General features: G+C 42.2%; 1 pseudogene across 1 annotated transcript in view; it reads left to right on the top strand.

Moving 5' to 3' along the window:
* The window catches only part of LOC311246864 (CUGBP Elav-like family member 6), a 353,825-nt pseudogene that overhangs the window by 297,256 nt on the left and 40,424 nt on the right, over positions 1 to 16,145 (top strand). Inside the window, exon 4 of the transcript in view lies at positions 406 to 489. The product of the transcript in view is annotated as a CUGBP Elav-like family member 6 (transcript). The remainder of the gene's footprint in view (positions 1 to 405; positions 490 to 16,145) is intronic.

Below are 16,145 nucleotides of genomic sequence, written 5' to 3'. Positions count from 1 at the left end.
GACAGATTATAATATAATACTATGCCTTTGTCATCATAATCTCTTTTATGAGTGACTGCACACAAATCACAATGTGTAAATATTAAACAGATTGATAATCACAAACAAGCCAGGGTAGTAAACGCCTTGGATCTGTGCTCCGGCGTTTGGAGGGATTAGGAACGGGGGTGAGGGACGGGATGTTCCATCCAGCTAATGCCGCCTCTACAATTAGATTACAATAAATGAATAATGAATAAATGACAATTTATTCAGAGTTATGCACCGAAAACACGAATGGCGGGAATACATTAACAAATGAGATAACACGAAAACAATGATAATGAATTATTATTTTTCATGCCATACTCAAGGCCAACTTCCTGATGTTGCCCTCCCCCACTCTCTCTCTGTGTGAATGAACAGGCTGCGCCTTTGTCAAGTTCTCCAGTCACGCAGAAGCCCAGGCTGCCATCAACAGCCTGCACGGTGGACAGACCATGCCTGTGAGTACACACACACACACACACACACACACACACACACACACACACACACACACACACACACACACACACACACACACACACACACACACACACACACACACACACACACACACACACACACACACACACACACACAGACACACACACAATATTGTCCACTGACGTTACCCGGTTAAGGCTATTTAATCGAACAAATATCTAAAATTGTGTTTCCACTGTGAGCACAATCATGTAAAAGGACCTGTGTAGTGGTTATTAAATGCCAAAGCAAATTTGTGAATATGATTGTAATGCAAGATATGGGCTTAGCATTGTCCAGTAATGACTCATGACTAATAACATTCAGCATAAGAATAATCATTTAAATAAATTACAAATACAAAAATAAATTCGACTCTCAATCAGTCAAGTCAAGTAATCAGTAATAAACTGAGAGGAGGCAGCCCTACCTCTAATACACACACACACGCACGCACGCACGCACGCACGCACGCACGCACGCACGCACGCACGCACGCACGCACGCACGCACGCACGCACGCACGCACGCACGCACACACACACACACACACACACACACACACACACACACACACACACACACACACACACACACACACACACACACACACACACACACACACACGCACACAAACCAAACAGATTCCAGTCTAAGCAGACCAGAAGAATAAAGAATGGCTTTTTCAAAGCACGCCACAGAAACCCACATACACACTCACCTACACCCCCCCACCCCCCCACCCCCCCCCCCAGCAGCAGCAGCCTGCCACACAGCGCTGGGTATCCGTCTTCTCATCCAATATCCATCTCCCTTCGCCCCATTCATCTGTACTTTTTCAGCAGAGAGATAGAGATGGTATGTACACTCACTGCCTCACATGGAGATATGATTACCGCACGCATGCCATGAATCCACGAACGTGTCCTTGGTAGACGATTGTGCAGCATGCATCAATATGCTCAAATACGTTATTCACTTACAGTATATATATAAGGTGTTGAAATGGAATCTGTGGCCCATCAGAAGCACTAAAGATGTACATATATTAGTTGGAAACACACAGGAGAAGGAGTGTGTGTTGGGAAATGACTTGATGTCTCTGAATTGCATTTGTATGGCCTCTCTGTCATGAAATGCAATCGGTGGGGGGGAATAATACTAATAACTAGTAGGGATAATACTAAAAGTGGGCGACTGATACAATACATGTTGTTCGATACTTTTATTTTTAAAGGAAACTGTGCTACACCACACAACAGATTTAAGATGAGAACAGCAAGCAATTTGAAGAACAGGCGCCTGGAGATATGGAGAAACGCAGTGACCAGCTTCAACAGAGTGACTCAAAAGATTTGGTCTTCAAAAAAGTGGATTAAGGTCTACCAAGATGCTCACTAGCAGCTGAGCTCTCGCGAGTAGTACAGAAGACCTCAACATTTAATGAAAAAGTATCATTCATTGGATTACATTTTTTGTCTTTGTTTTGTTTTTGGCCATCCAGCCTTCATCAGTGTGTACAGTATAGAAGTCAAGTCAACGAACTGCCCTCCAGATGCTAATGTTAATGCTAATATTATTGATTAGTAGTAAACATTATTAGCAAGCAAACAAAAACAACAAACTGCACATTCCAGACAGTACCTTTATTGGGGTGATCTACATAGAGATGGTGAAACATCATGACATGAGGTTATATGCTGGCTGTGCGTCTTGCTTCCTCTGTCCATGGGCGCTTGCTGAAAGAACTTTACTCAATGCACCTATCACTGACCTTCCGCATATGAGCAGGTGCTGGCCCTGCATTCACCCTTCTCACTTCTTTCACTCTGTAAGGATAGCTCACACACACCTTCAAGTGACAAAGAGTTGTCTCCTAGCCACGCATGGACAAGATTCCAGCATTGCAACAATGTTTTTCAAGACCACCCCAGGCAAGACCTGTCAGTGTTCACCGCTCCAGTCACAGTTGCAGAGTGGAGGAGAGCGCCAGTCTCGTCACGAGATTCCGAGGCGCCAAGACACTGGTGGTGTCCAGTTTCATGTTGCTGCTGACATCACTGTGCTATTCTTTAAGCGCATCACGCTAATAGTCTGCGTTAGTGGGAAGCCTGTGCTGCATCCCAGAGTGAAAGAGCAATTATCCTTCAATGCCTCACCTCTGTTAACTCGGAGGTGCCAAGACATCAGGTCGACCAGTCTCTCTTGCCGCTGCTTTCACAGTGATAATCTGGTGAGCGCACCATGCTGGTGTCCATGTCAAACCCTAAACTGAAAGATCTTCCTACGGTGCCTCACTCTGTTATCATCGTGAAAAGGAAACATCCAGCTACGTATCCAACAATATGAAAAACAAGACTGGTCTCCTTTCCAAAAGGAGTAGCACAATGTTGACTTAGAGCACTCCTCATCCCGACTGAGGTCCAGCACCGCTGTCCCGGCCAAGAGATAAGCACAGGCTGGACTATGCCCCTTCCATGACATTTGCTTGGGATCACCTCACAAGAGAGAAACCCTGGCTGCTTGAACTTGTCATAAAAAGGTTGATATGGGGAAAGGAACTGCCCGGCAATGATGGAATGAAATTTCTGTCTTTCCTCTCTGTGGTTATGGCCATCGGCGTATTTAGACCACTATCACTAGGGCACGTGCCCTAGTGATGATCATCTGTGCCCCAGTGATGATTTTTTTTTTTTTTTTTTTTTTTTTAACAAATGTTTTTTATTTTCCCTTTTTTAACATGATCAAATGATCATTTAACATGATCAAATAATTATTATAATATTTTTTACTTCGCTTTGAAATATTATAGTGAAATATTTTGCACTGCATTTATCTTGTTGAAATCCTCCAACAGGCTCTTTTTTGTAAGTTGACTGGTTTGCACACCAATAATACAGTGCAATAATAGAATAGTAGAATAGATAGTAAAATTATGCAATAGAATGGCCAGAGTAAAATAGTGCTACAGTACAATCAACAGCGGGGTGTATTAGAAGGCTATGGTGAAGAGGTACGTTTTTAGCTTATTTCTGAAAATATTAAGAGATCTAGCTTCCCTAATGTCCATAGGTAGTGTGTTCCATAACTTTGGTGCATAGTTAGCAAAGGCTGCATCCCTGATTTTCTTTAGACTGTGGCTTGGAACCTTCAATAGACCAGTAGTAGATGATCACAATGTTTATACTTTGTATATAAGGAGGAGGACCTTGAAATCAATTCTAAATGTTACCAGAAGCCAGTGTAGGTTACTTACTTGTAACTTCGGGTTTGATCCAAGGAGTAAGTTGCCCCATATTGCTCTGTAACATTTCTCTTTTTGTTATAGGACCGACTAGTAGGATTTCAGTTTTGCCCTCATTTAATTTTAGGAAGTTGTTCGTCATCCATTTGTTTATTGCTAAGAGACAGGCGGAAATGGAGTTTATAGCTGTGTGATCATTTGGTTCAGCGGAGATGTACAATTGTGTGTCATCTGCGTAACTATGGAAACATACATTGTGCTTTCTAATGATGTCTCCTCAATGTTCAATGTTCAATGCAATGTTCAATGCAAGTAAAGCACTTTAAACTTTAAGTATGACTAAATGCTTTATTGACTATATATATAGTAACTGTTCCAAAATGCATAGATTTCTATGTATTTTAGGGGTTTGGGTGGCTAGCTCTTTTTAATATAAATGTCAGATTGTTTTATTTATTTCATAGATTTCTATGCATTTCAGGAGTTTGGGGGGCTGGCTCCCCAAAATAATTAAATAACATAACCCTAACCTAACCCTAAAATCGAAATAAAGTTAAAAAAAAAATAGTTACAAAATCCACCCATTTTCACCCACAAACCGGCCAAAACCGGCCAAATTTTTTCCGCGGTCGGGCTGCGCGCTCCCGCTTCGTAGTTGTTGGTGCCCTTCTGTGCCCTACTGAAGTGCTGGGTCTAGATACGCCCCTGGTTATGGCTATCACATTATTATATGAGAAGGTATGTAGGCAGCACCACCATATTTGATGGCTCTTGTATTGTGTTCATTTCCACTAATCAATTAACGTCAGATTCACCCAAGACGGGCTGCAACGTCATTTTAAATGTATATGAAAACGTGGGCCTACTGCTGTGGGGATTATTCTAATGATGCAGTCAGCAATTTCCCTCCACTGGAAAAACACTGCCCATATCAACTCAAAGATGATGCTGGTTTTTCCCACAGGCTTCCCCTTTCCCTCTCCATTCCCGTCCCTATGTGATGCTCATGGCGATAGGGACCACAACTCTTCTCAGCATGGCTAGAGAAATGCCATTTGTCAGGATGGATAGAAATAACGTTGAGACACAGGGCATGTAATGCAATTTACATCACCTAATCCTCCGCTCTCAGGGGTGAATAATACTATCTTGTCAGAGAGAGAAGCAGCGTCTGCTCTCATAGACTAGATTAAATCGCTACTGTCCAAACAAGTCATTTCTATTCTATTTCTATTTCTATGCACATGACAAAAGATGTTTACTCCACATAGAGTAGACCTCTCACCACTCAATCAGCTGATTGCAGTGAAAACATTCAGAATGATCCCTCTCTGGCACCCAGCACTTTCACCAAGTGCTTGGAGATGGCCCTATAGCCTATAGCCCTATCGGAATAAGCATTTCAAGTTCAAGTTTCTTTAATAGTTGTCATACAGAAGTACAGAATACTTTTATACAAAATGCTTCTTACTGTTACGCTCCAGAGACTGTGCAAGACAAGATAAGTATGAAATAAAATAACATAGTATAGCATGTAAATTAGAAGTAAAAAATGAGGTCACAGTGTTCAGTATAGACATATGTACAATGTTCGATGCATAATAGACGTAACTGAGTTACCATATAACAATATACTTCAAGTTTCAAGTTTCTTTAATAGTTGTCATACAGAAGTACAGAATACTTTTGTACAAAATGCTTCTTACTGTTGCGCTCCAGAGACTGTGCAAGACAAGATAAGTATGAAATAAAAACATAGTAAAATTAGAAGTAAAAAAAAAAGAGGTCACAGTGTTCAGTTTAGACATATGTACAATGTTTGATGCAGAATAGACGTAGTTACCATACCATATACAATACTGTGCAGTGTACTAATATACAATACTATATAGTGCAAGGCAGAAATGGAGAAATGGGACGAGGTGCAATTTAGGTACAATTCACAGTAGGTGTACGAGTTGTAGTGCAAATCCTTTATCAATAAATATAAAGTGTAAGTGTGTTTGTGTGATCTAAAGTGTGGAGAGTGGGTGCTGCAGTGTGTTGTTTGTTTGAGTGAGTGTGTGCGTGTGGGTGTGTGTGCTGTGTGCATTTGATGGTTGTTGCATAGTGATTATTGTTCGTTTAGCGATTATTGTTCGTTTAGCAGCCTGATGGCCTGGGGATAGAAGCTTCTTCTGAGTCTTTCTGTGCTCGCCTTAAGACTCCGGTATCGCTTGCCTGACCGCAGCAGTTCAAAGAGGCAGTTGTTCGGGTGGCTCGAGTCCTTAATAATTCTCTTAGCCTTCCCCTTGCACCGCTTGTTGTAAATGTTCTGGAGGGTGGGAAGCCCCCCTCCAATTGTGCGTTCGGCTGAACGTGTCACTTTTTGTAGTCTGCTACGGTCTTGTGCAGTGCTATTCCCAAACCAGGAGGTGATGTTGCCAGTCAGGATGCTCTCTATTGTACATGAGTAGAAGTTCTTAAGGATCTTCTGACTGACTTGGAACTTCCTTAGGCGCCTGAGGAAGTAGAGGCGTTGTCGTGCCTTCTTCACAACACTGTCAATGTGTGTGGTCCATGTCAAGTCCTCGGATATGTGGGCTCCGAGGTACTTGAAACTGTTCACTCTCTCAACTGGTGCCCCGTCGATGCTGAGGGGGCTGTAGTCCTTGACCCCCGACCTCCTGAAGTCCACAATCATCTCTTTTGTTTTGCTGACGTTCAGGGAGAGGCAGTTCTCCTGACACCATTGTGACAGATTCTCTACCTCTTCCAGGTAGGCCCTCTCGTCGTTGGCAGAGATCAGGCCCACCACTACTGTGTCATCAGCAAATTTGATGATTGTGTTGTTGTTCCGCTGTGCCACGCAGTCATGTGTGTACAGGGAGTAGAGGAGGGGGCTCAGAACACAGCCCTGGGGGGCCCCTATGTTGAGCGTGATGGATGAGGAGGTGCAGTTGCCTGCTCTTACCACCTGGGGTCTGCCCGTCAGGAAGTCCAAGACCCACTGGCAGAGGTCATAGTTCAAGCCCAGGTCCCTGAGCTTGGCTATGAGTTTGGAGGGGACTATGGTATTGAATGCTGAGCTGTAGTCGATGAACAGCATTCTCACATAGTTCCCCTGCCTCTTGTCCAGGTGTGATGCTGCTGTGTGCAGCACATGGGCTATGGCGTCCTCCGTGGACCTGTTGGGGCGATATGCAAATTGCAGGGGGTCCAGGTTGATGGGGAGGGAGGAACAGATGTAGCCCTTCACTAGCTTCTCAAAGCACTTCATGGCTATGGAGGTGAGGGCTACAGGGCGGTAGTCGTTGAGGCAAGCGGGCGTAGATTTTTTGGGTACAGGGATGATGGTGGACTTCTTCAGACAGGTGGGGATGACAGCCTGTTCCAAGGACAGGTTAAAGATGTCAGTGAATACCGGGGCCAGTTGGTCGGCACAGACTTTTAGGACGCGGCCGGGGATGCCGTCCGGTCCTGCTGCCTTCCTGATATTCACTTTTTTAAAGATCCGTCTCACCTCATGCTCTGTTACCCTGAACACTGAGTCTCCATCAGCAGACCCCCCCCCCCCCCCCCCCATTGTCGTGGTTTGTAGGCTGGTGTTGTAATTCACAGCCTCAAACCTTGCATAGAAGGAATTGAGATCATTTGCTAAGGAGATGTCACTGTTCAGTTTGAGGGAGGTGCCTTTGTAATCTGTCATTGTTCTGAGGCCCTGCCACATACCTCTAGAGTCAGCCTGTTCAAACTGAAGTTCAACTTTATCCCTGTAACGCCGTTTTGCCTCTATTACTGCTCTCCTGACGTTGTGTCTTGCCGTCTTGTGTTCTTCCATGTTGCCTGTCACCAGCCCGGTGTTGTAGGCTGATGTGCACACTTTCAGAGCCTCATGGACGGATTTATCTACCCAGGGCTTTTGATTTGGGTAGATTCTAATTGTGGTAGAGGGGATTGTTTCTTCTACCAGAGTGCAGACAAAGTCAAGCACTGTTTCAGTGTATTCGTTAATATTGGCTGTGTTATCACGGAATACCCTCCAGTCTGTGCATTCAAGCGCAGCTTGGAGTGTCTCCTCTGACGTCACGGTCCAACGCTTAACCTCTCGCGATACTACAGGCGTTCACTTGAGACTTTGTTTATACTTTGGCAAAAGAAAAATGGCGGCGTGATCGGACTTACCGAATGGACTAAGAGCCTGTGACTTGTACCCATTCTTAAATTGCGAGTATACATGGTCTAATATGTTCTCGCCTCTGGTGGGACAGGTCACATGCTGATAGAAATTCGGCAACACCTTTTTAAGACGCGCGCTGTTGAAATCGCCCAGAACCAAAATGGCAGCGTCAGCGCTAGCTATCTGGAGTTTATTTACCTCGTTGTGTAACTTTGAAAGTGCGGTCCCCGTATTTGCTTGTGGTGGAATGTACACTCCGATGAGGATGATGGACGTTAACTCTCTCGGGAGAAAGAAGGGTCGACATTTGATCGTGATAAACTCCAGGGCCCTCATTCATCAACGTGACGTTGAATATGTTCTATTTCCACACGTAAGCACAGAATGTAGAATCAGTGCATGCACAGAAAAATCGGGATTCACCACACGTGCGTACGCAGGTTCTACGCACACCTGTCATGATGAATATGACTTTGATCCTACGTTTGAGCTTGTGCACTGTTTTAAGTATTTGCATACCAGAACCGCCCCGATTAACCATATACGGTAATGGAATACCCCCATGAAATGAAATACCCCATGGAAAAATGGACTAAGCCGAGGGAAGCGTGTCATGAGACAGGCTGACAGACGTGTACACGGTGATGTCGGATATGATATCTATTAACCATTGCTGCCTGGGCAGCGCAAACACTAATAAAGACCGCGCTGGAATATGACTGCCTTTTCCCGTGTTGTTTGATTAATACCCAGGGATTAAAGTTCTCCTCAATTTTATTCCAAATCGCGATGGATCTTCCGTCAATTTTCTACCTGCTGCATATGATTTCTAGAGGCATACTACAATCTATTTTGATGTCAGTATTGGGTAGCCTATATAAACAATAATACGAGAGCATATACAAGAACAATGAATCTCACTGCATGTATGATGTAGCCTGCCTTTCAATACATGAACTTGAATTCCATCATGTTTGTGTGCGGGACTCACAAGGCTGTTGTCACAATGGGTGGTACCGGTACAGTAATAACAGTCCACACAATATCACGATGGACCATTCCATAGCCTATGTTCTATTAGGACATGATCTGTGACGACAAATGTTCTAGAATGTTTGATTAAGATATCATACTCTGACAGCATGCCTATGATCAACAAAAACGCGAACTTGAATCCCATCATATACATAGTCTGTCCACTATCTGGTGTCATTGCAATGCGTTTTCTATTCTTTCTTATACAGTAAAAAGGGGGAAGAACACTATATCGTGGGTGTTCATATGACTTGTATTCTGCTTACAGCTTCGAAATTCCACTTGTTTCGTTTAACGTAAAGCCTTTTAAATATAATCAAAACGTTCCCGTGTTTCTGCGGTCTGTGCGCAAAATAATAACGAGTTGAGATACGCGGAGCGCAGTCAGTCAGTAGCCTACACCCCGTATATTCCGATAACGCTATATAAACCATGCTGCATTCATTCTGAGAGAAAGATCTATTATTCCAAATGCTATTTATAGGGTTTTGACCATAATTACACTACTGTTGCTATTTTACAATGAACTATAATGAATTACGGTTCATACAGAACATGCCAGTGTTGAAACTAATGCACAGAAGCTCATTTCCTTGTTGTAATAATATATTCTACCACTGGGCGTCAGCTAAGTGTGCTCCGAGCTGTGCGTAGACATAAGCACTAAGTCAAGTTAATGCAGATTTCTGAATGGGTCACGGTAAATAAGCTGAAACTAAATGCATCCAAAACAAAATGTCTAATTATTTGTTCAAAGCATGCTCAGAGAGAGAATCACAGATTAAATATTTCTTTGCAGGGTGCAGATATTGAGCAAGTTAAGGAGGCCAGATTGCTTGGAGTTATAATAGATGAAACACTCTCTTGGTCAACTCACATTAACAATATTGTAACAAAAATGAGCAGAAGTATTTCAATTATTAGACGGAATGCCTATTTTTTAACAGACACAGCTACCAAGCAAGTCATACAATCACTAGTTTTGTCACATCTGGACTACTGTCCAGCAATCTGGTCAAATGCATCCAAACAAGATTTAAATAAAATACAGCTTACTCAAAATAGAGCTGCAAGACTTGCATTGCATAGCTCAATTAGAAACAGTGTTGAGAAAATGCACAAGGAACTGTCATGGATGAGAGTCAATGAGAGACTAGTGTGTAGTCTTATTTTGTTTATGAGAAATATTTATACTTTGCATAAACCTGTGTGCCTCTTTTTGCAGCTGGTGCTTATTAGTGATGGTCATGGCTATGGCACTAGACAAGCCTTGAAGGGTCGGTTCGCCCTGCCGAGACCCAGAACTGAAGCCTTAAAGAAAACTGTAATGTACAGGGCAATGTCCTACTGGAATAGACTTCCACAATATTTGGTTTCAATTACCAGTAAGGTGGGATTCAAGAGGAGACTACGAGTGGCTGTAATGCAGAAAGAGGTTGATTTTGGTTGGGTCTAATCTGTGTCTAATGAATGGGTTCTTGTGTTGGGTTATGTGTTGTTTTGGAATGTGTTTGTCTAGTGGTTATGAGTATTAGAGTATGAGTGTATGGAATGTTGTGCTGTTTTTGAGCACATTTTAGTTTGCTCTAAGATGTCTTTGTTGTTTTATTGATATTTGTTGTTTTATTGATATTTGTTATTGTTGTCTTTGTTGTCTTTGTTGTTTTATTGATATTTGTTGTTTTATTGATATTTGTTTTTGTTCTATATTAGAAAATGTGGCATACATATTTGGTTGTATGTCTGATTTTAATTGGTTTAATGTTCTATAATTGTTTGTATATTTTATTGGTGTTTTATTGATATTTGTTTTGTTTTTATGTTGTTTATTGATTATTCTTGTTTAATTTTATATGTTTGGATCCAGACCCCAGGAAGAATAGTCGCTGCTGAGGCAGTGACTAATGGGGATCTGAAATAAAGAAATAAAGAAATAAAGTTCAAGTTGAAATTGATGAATCCCACTCTTTGCTTAGAAATGATCGTACGCACAGGTTAAGCACAAATCTGTGCGTAAGACACGTTGATGAATGAGGGCCCAGGTCTGGGGAGCAGTGGTTAGACAATTCCTTTGCGTTGCCTATATCGCACCACTCCTTGTTTATCATGAAGGCAATGCCGCCTCCTTTCGTCTTTAGTGACTCTGCCGTCCGGTCCTTGCGGAGAATGAAGAAGTGGTCTGCCGGTTCTATTGCATGATTCGGGACATCTGGAGACAGCCAAGTTTCTGTGAAACAGAGGACACTACAGTCCCGAATGTCCCTCTGGAATTGGATCCGTGCTCTGATGTCGTCCAGTTTATTTCCTATCGATTGCACATTGGCCAACAATATGCTGGGCAATGTGGTTCTGTGTCGTTTGGACCTCAGTCTGTTCCGGACCCCGGCTGCTCTTCCTCGCCGTCGCGCCTTCTCCTTGCCTCGGCCACAACAAAGGATCTCGGCGGGCCACTGCTGCTGTTCAGCAATCCGATCCAGAGAGCAATCCAATCGGTAAGTTTTCCTTAATCCAATGTCAATGATTGACTGACGGTCATACACATATAATGCACCAACAGTTGGTGCAAATAAAACTCTTAATACTATAAAAATTAACAAAAGAAAGCACAGTCTCGACGGAGCGATCAGAAAGGCAGCCGTTCGGTGCAGCGCCATTCTCTTATACTTGGATGACATTCAGGTTCTGAGCCAGGAGGAAACAGCTATGCATCACACCAGTATTCTGGTGGAGCATCTGTCAATATTTGGGTTTGCTGTGTATTCGAAAAAAATATTATTTCCTATTATCGAGTTGAATGTTCGTTGAACAGTCACTGCATTGTCAGAAAATGCATCTGCTGGGCAGGATGGCTTCACCCTGTGGTCACCCATCTGACAAATTTTCTCACAGAGCTGTTTTCCTCGTAGGAATTTACCATGTACCCAAAAATACATTTTAATTCCTTCATCTGTCAAAATGAGGACCACTGGAGGACCCCTGAGATCGAAGGGTGTTCCTATGGGCAATATAACATCCCACATGCTGGGGAGGGGTGTGTCATTTTCTCTCAATATGGGGCAGGTGGGCAGACTCCACTATCCATCACATCAATGTTCTACAGCTCAGATAAGCATTGCTGGTGCTCAAACATTTCTCTCAGGCTTGTGACACCAACCAGGCATGTGTTGGTCAGGGTGGACAGTCTGACGTCGGTTGCCTATATCAACAGATGTGTTTGCCCCTCCACCAGGCTGCAGCGGAACTGTGGCTCTGGGCCTCACTCTATCTGCACTGTTTCTAGGCTCTCCACATTCCCGGAGTGGAAAATGTGGGAGCATACCTAATGTTAGTAGGGGGACCCCACCTGGATGCATGGCGGTTACATCTGGACATTGTGAAATTTTGAACCGGTTTGGGGAGGCTGTTTGTGGTTTTCCATCAGGCAAAAGGACAACTCTCCTCTGGTAGTGGATGCTTTTACCCTGTCTCCCTGGCCAGACCGGCTTCTCTATGTGTTTCCTCCAATTCACCTGATGGGTCAGGTGTTGGAGAGTGAGATTGGAGCGCCAGACTCTGATTTTGATAGCACCGGTCACCACGTAGCTTCTTATAGTGAGGGCAAAGTGCCGCGGCGTGCACGGTCGGGCCATATAATGTTTAAGAGGTTAACAGATCAATGTAGCCGCTGCCTATACATTTAACGTGGTCATTATGTACCCATTGTACTTTTTCTCAGCACCACATAACAACCCATTGAAACAGGACAGCTCCCCTAGCCCTACAGGGAGAGTGGAATGACAACGAAGGTCGGACTGGAAGCAAAAATTGGCCCAGCCATTTTATGCCTTGATAGGATTGACAGTTGGCATGAATCCACTGGAAAACTAAATTTCCCTAGTCGGGCAAATCACTCACCTGTGTTGTTATTATGAAGATGAGGAGGGGTGTAGATGAGGAGGAGGAGGGCGGTGCTTACCCACACATGTCGGATAAATGCATGCGGATGTACAGGGACGTGCACAGGACTTTAGAGGGGCAGGTGCTCAAAGGCTGAAAAGGGCACTACACTTGTGTGTATATATTAAGCGAGCGCGCGTAGCGCGTGAGCGCGATTTGTAAGGGCCCTTTTCGGGCGGGGGGCCCCCTTTTTATGCTTTTTGGGGGGTTTTGGTGATCAAATATTGAATATTGAACTATAATAATCAGTGCAGGAGCTCACTTATCCTTGAAAGACACTTTTATCACTGACTTAAAAGGCCCATACATCTCCATAAATGTTCAGGGGGGAGGGAATAAGTGCTTACCCTACAGACCCCAAGAAGTGCTGTATATTCTGTATTGTTTAATATAAATGCATTTTTTATTCCAATCCCGATTTGTATTTGAGATTCCCAAATCCCATCGGACTTGACTTCTTTGTGTCCCTCAATGAGTGTAATACCAGCATTCAACAGCGGTTTCTATCATGATCATCATCACCACCCACGCTATGCATAAAATGTATAGGTCCGCGGAGAGGCATGCTGAGGAGGCCGTGCAAACTGCAATGGAATATGGGGCATATCTCTCTCTTTACCTAATATTTTGATTCTATCCTGACATTTTTCAGTTGGATATGCGTAAAAGTAAAAAAAAAAAAAAAAAAAAAAAAAAAAAAAAATCAAAAAGGGCACTTTTTTGATGAGGCTCAAAAAGGCAGGTGCTCAGGCACCCCTTGGCCTCTATGTGTGCACGTGCCTGCGGATGTAGCAATTCTGTGAAATCATGAACATGATTAACAATCCAGTGCCTGTCATCACATTATTCTCAGAAATAATGAAAAACAAATAGCCTGTAGTGTAGATGATGACTCATGTCAGAGATGTAGTAGTTCTAATATTCTATGTTCTAATAAACAATATTCTTGTTTGTGGAGTGTGATATGTCGGTGGATGAAAGCACGCCTCACACTCCTATATGTTTGAATCAAGATTGGGAAAACCTGAGATATAGACAGGTAGCCTACAGCTCAGAAAATTACAAGCAACGCATAATGGTAGATGAACAGTATTCCAATCAGGGCCGGACTGGGGAAATAATTCATACCGGGAGATATAGCACGAAATATAGCCCCAGTCAGGCCACTTTTTAAGCGGGGGGTCTGGCAGTCCCCCACCAATGAATGAATGAATAGTTTTATTTTCGGTCTTTGTTTACAGATAAATCAAAAACACACATGTGTGGACTTTCAAAAGGAAAAGAAAAAAAGAAAAAATCACAAATGTACATATTCAAAGTAAGCTCACACACAAAATCCAAACTCAATGACCGAAAAAAGGAATAGGCTGAAGCACATGCTTATTTTTGCCTATCCTTTACAATTCTTAAAAACTAAATATACTTTAATATAAGAAAGAACATTTTTAAATATGCTGCAAGATATAATTTTTTTCTTTTTCTTTAAGAGAAAAAAGAAAAGAGAAAATAAATGATTGATGTTTTACTCAAAACTGTACTCCTGAATTATTTTATCCTTCAGGGCCTTTTTAAATCTCCCCTGATTTTTATATGTTTTAAGAATACACAACCCTCTTAAATTATACTTTCCTTCTCTTGGTTGAAAGAGACATTGAATACAAGCTGGTACAGGAACATTTGAGTTACAAAGACTTAATTTCCTGCATTCTGGTGCATTTTAGTGCATGTGAATCACAAACTAATGAGCCAACAATTGCTTAGTACAATGAACTGTTATGAACCTCAAATAAAACCAACGGTACATAAAGGAGGGAGAAGACAACACAAGGACTAACGTTTAACCAATATTTATTAAAACAAATAACTAAATAAATAACTAACGTCCAAAATCAGTGGTGGTTGTTGAATGAAGTGTACGGGTGTCAAACTAGAGTAAGTGTCAGCTTAGCTGGAGGTACTCCTGCAGGAGTCAGGAGGGATGGACATCAGCACAATACCCTATTCAGTTTATTGATGCACTTACCCATCAAAACTTAAAATAGCCCTTTACAATTGTCAATTGTCAAATAATATTGATCACATTAACTAGACTAGATGTTTTTGAGGAAATTAGAAAGGGAACAACAACTTAACCCTTGTGTCTTATCAGATTCCTAATTATTTTGATAACTTTGCAGTGATTATGTTTGTAGCCAATATATGTGGCAAAGGTGTGTAATCTTTTAATTATCTTGGAATTTTTTTGACTTTCTCTTTCATAAATAGTTTATTCAACTTCAGCCCTGATCATAACCACCACATATTGTTTTTCGTAATGTCAGATTTAACAACAACTCTTTTCAGAAAAGTGGGAGTATTTCATTTTAATCTGACATTACAAAAAAACGAAAAATGGTTATGATCAGGGCTGAAGTTGAATAAAAGATTTATGGAAAAGAAAGTGGGAAATTATTTCAACATAATATTATAATATACTAACTGACCTTACTGTCATGCACTTGTCCTAATATACTAACCAACACTGTAGCACTCAACACTTTGATGAACATTGTTACTCAGCTGATAGAGTTGTGCCCTTCCTGGTGACTTGTCGTACAGAAGTTGTAAGTCGCTTTGGATAAAAGCGTCAGCTAAATTACTAAATGTAAATGTAAACACTTTATTTTTCAGACACAAGGGTTAAATTATTGATTTGTTTCTTGGCAGATTTAACATTGGGCTTTTGACAGGGGAGATGATGATGGTAAAGTTTGCTAGCTAACATCCACATGTTTATTTTTATCACTGACTAACCTGGTGATCCCTTGACCTTCTTGGTGCAAGAAAATATTTGATAAATGTTGTTATTTTTGTTTAATTTTTTTGCTTCACCCTTTTTTCCACTGTCCATCTTGACATCAAGGCTGAAGTTCAAGCGCAGGTTATGCTTGACGACGTTATTGTCGTTCGCTCTATCTCTCCCTCACTACCTGTCATTCTGCAGAGTGCCATCTGCCATTCCATTCACCGTCTCCGCTGTCAATCAGTTGTATGGCCTGGTCCCGCCTCCACCAATCACATGCCGCGGCTCCATTTGTGTGTGTGTGAGCGAGAGGGAGAGATAGTTCTCCAACTCTTCTTCTAAGTTCAGTGGCCTGACTGCCGGCAAAAAAATAATAATAATAATACTTTTTTTTATATAATTAATTATTAAATTAATTAAATATATATATTTTTGTATCTGTGCAGGCCAGGCCACCGGGAAAACTCCCGGTGCTCCCGATG

Source organism: Notolepis coatsorum, assembly GCF_963971535.1.
Source record: "Notolepis coatsorum genome assembly, chromosome: 20".
NCBI classification, from domain to species: domain Eukaryota; kingdom Metazoa; phylum Chordata; class Actinopteri; order Aulopiformes; family Paralepididae; genus Notolepis; species Notolepis coatsorum.
Note: the sequence above shows the minus strand (reverse complement) of the source record. Positions and strands in the feature narration are given on the sequence as shown.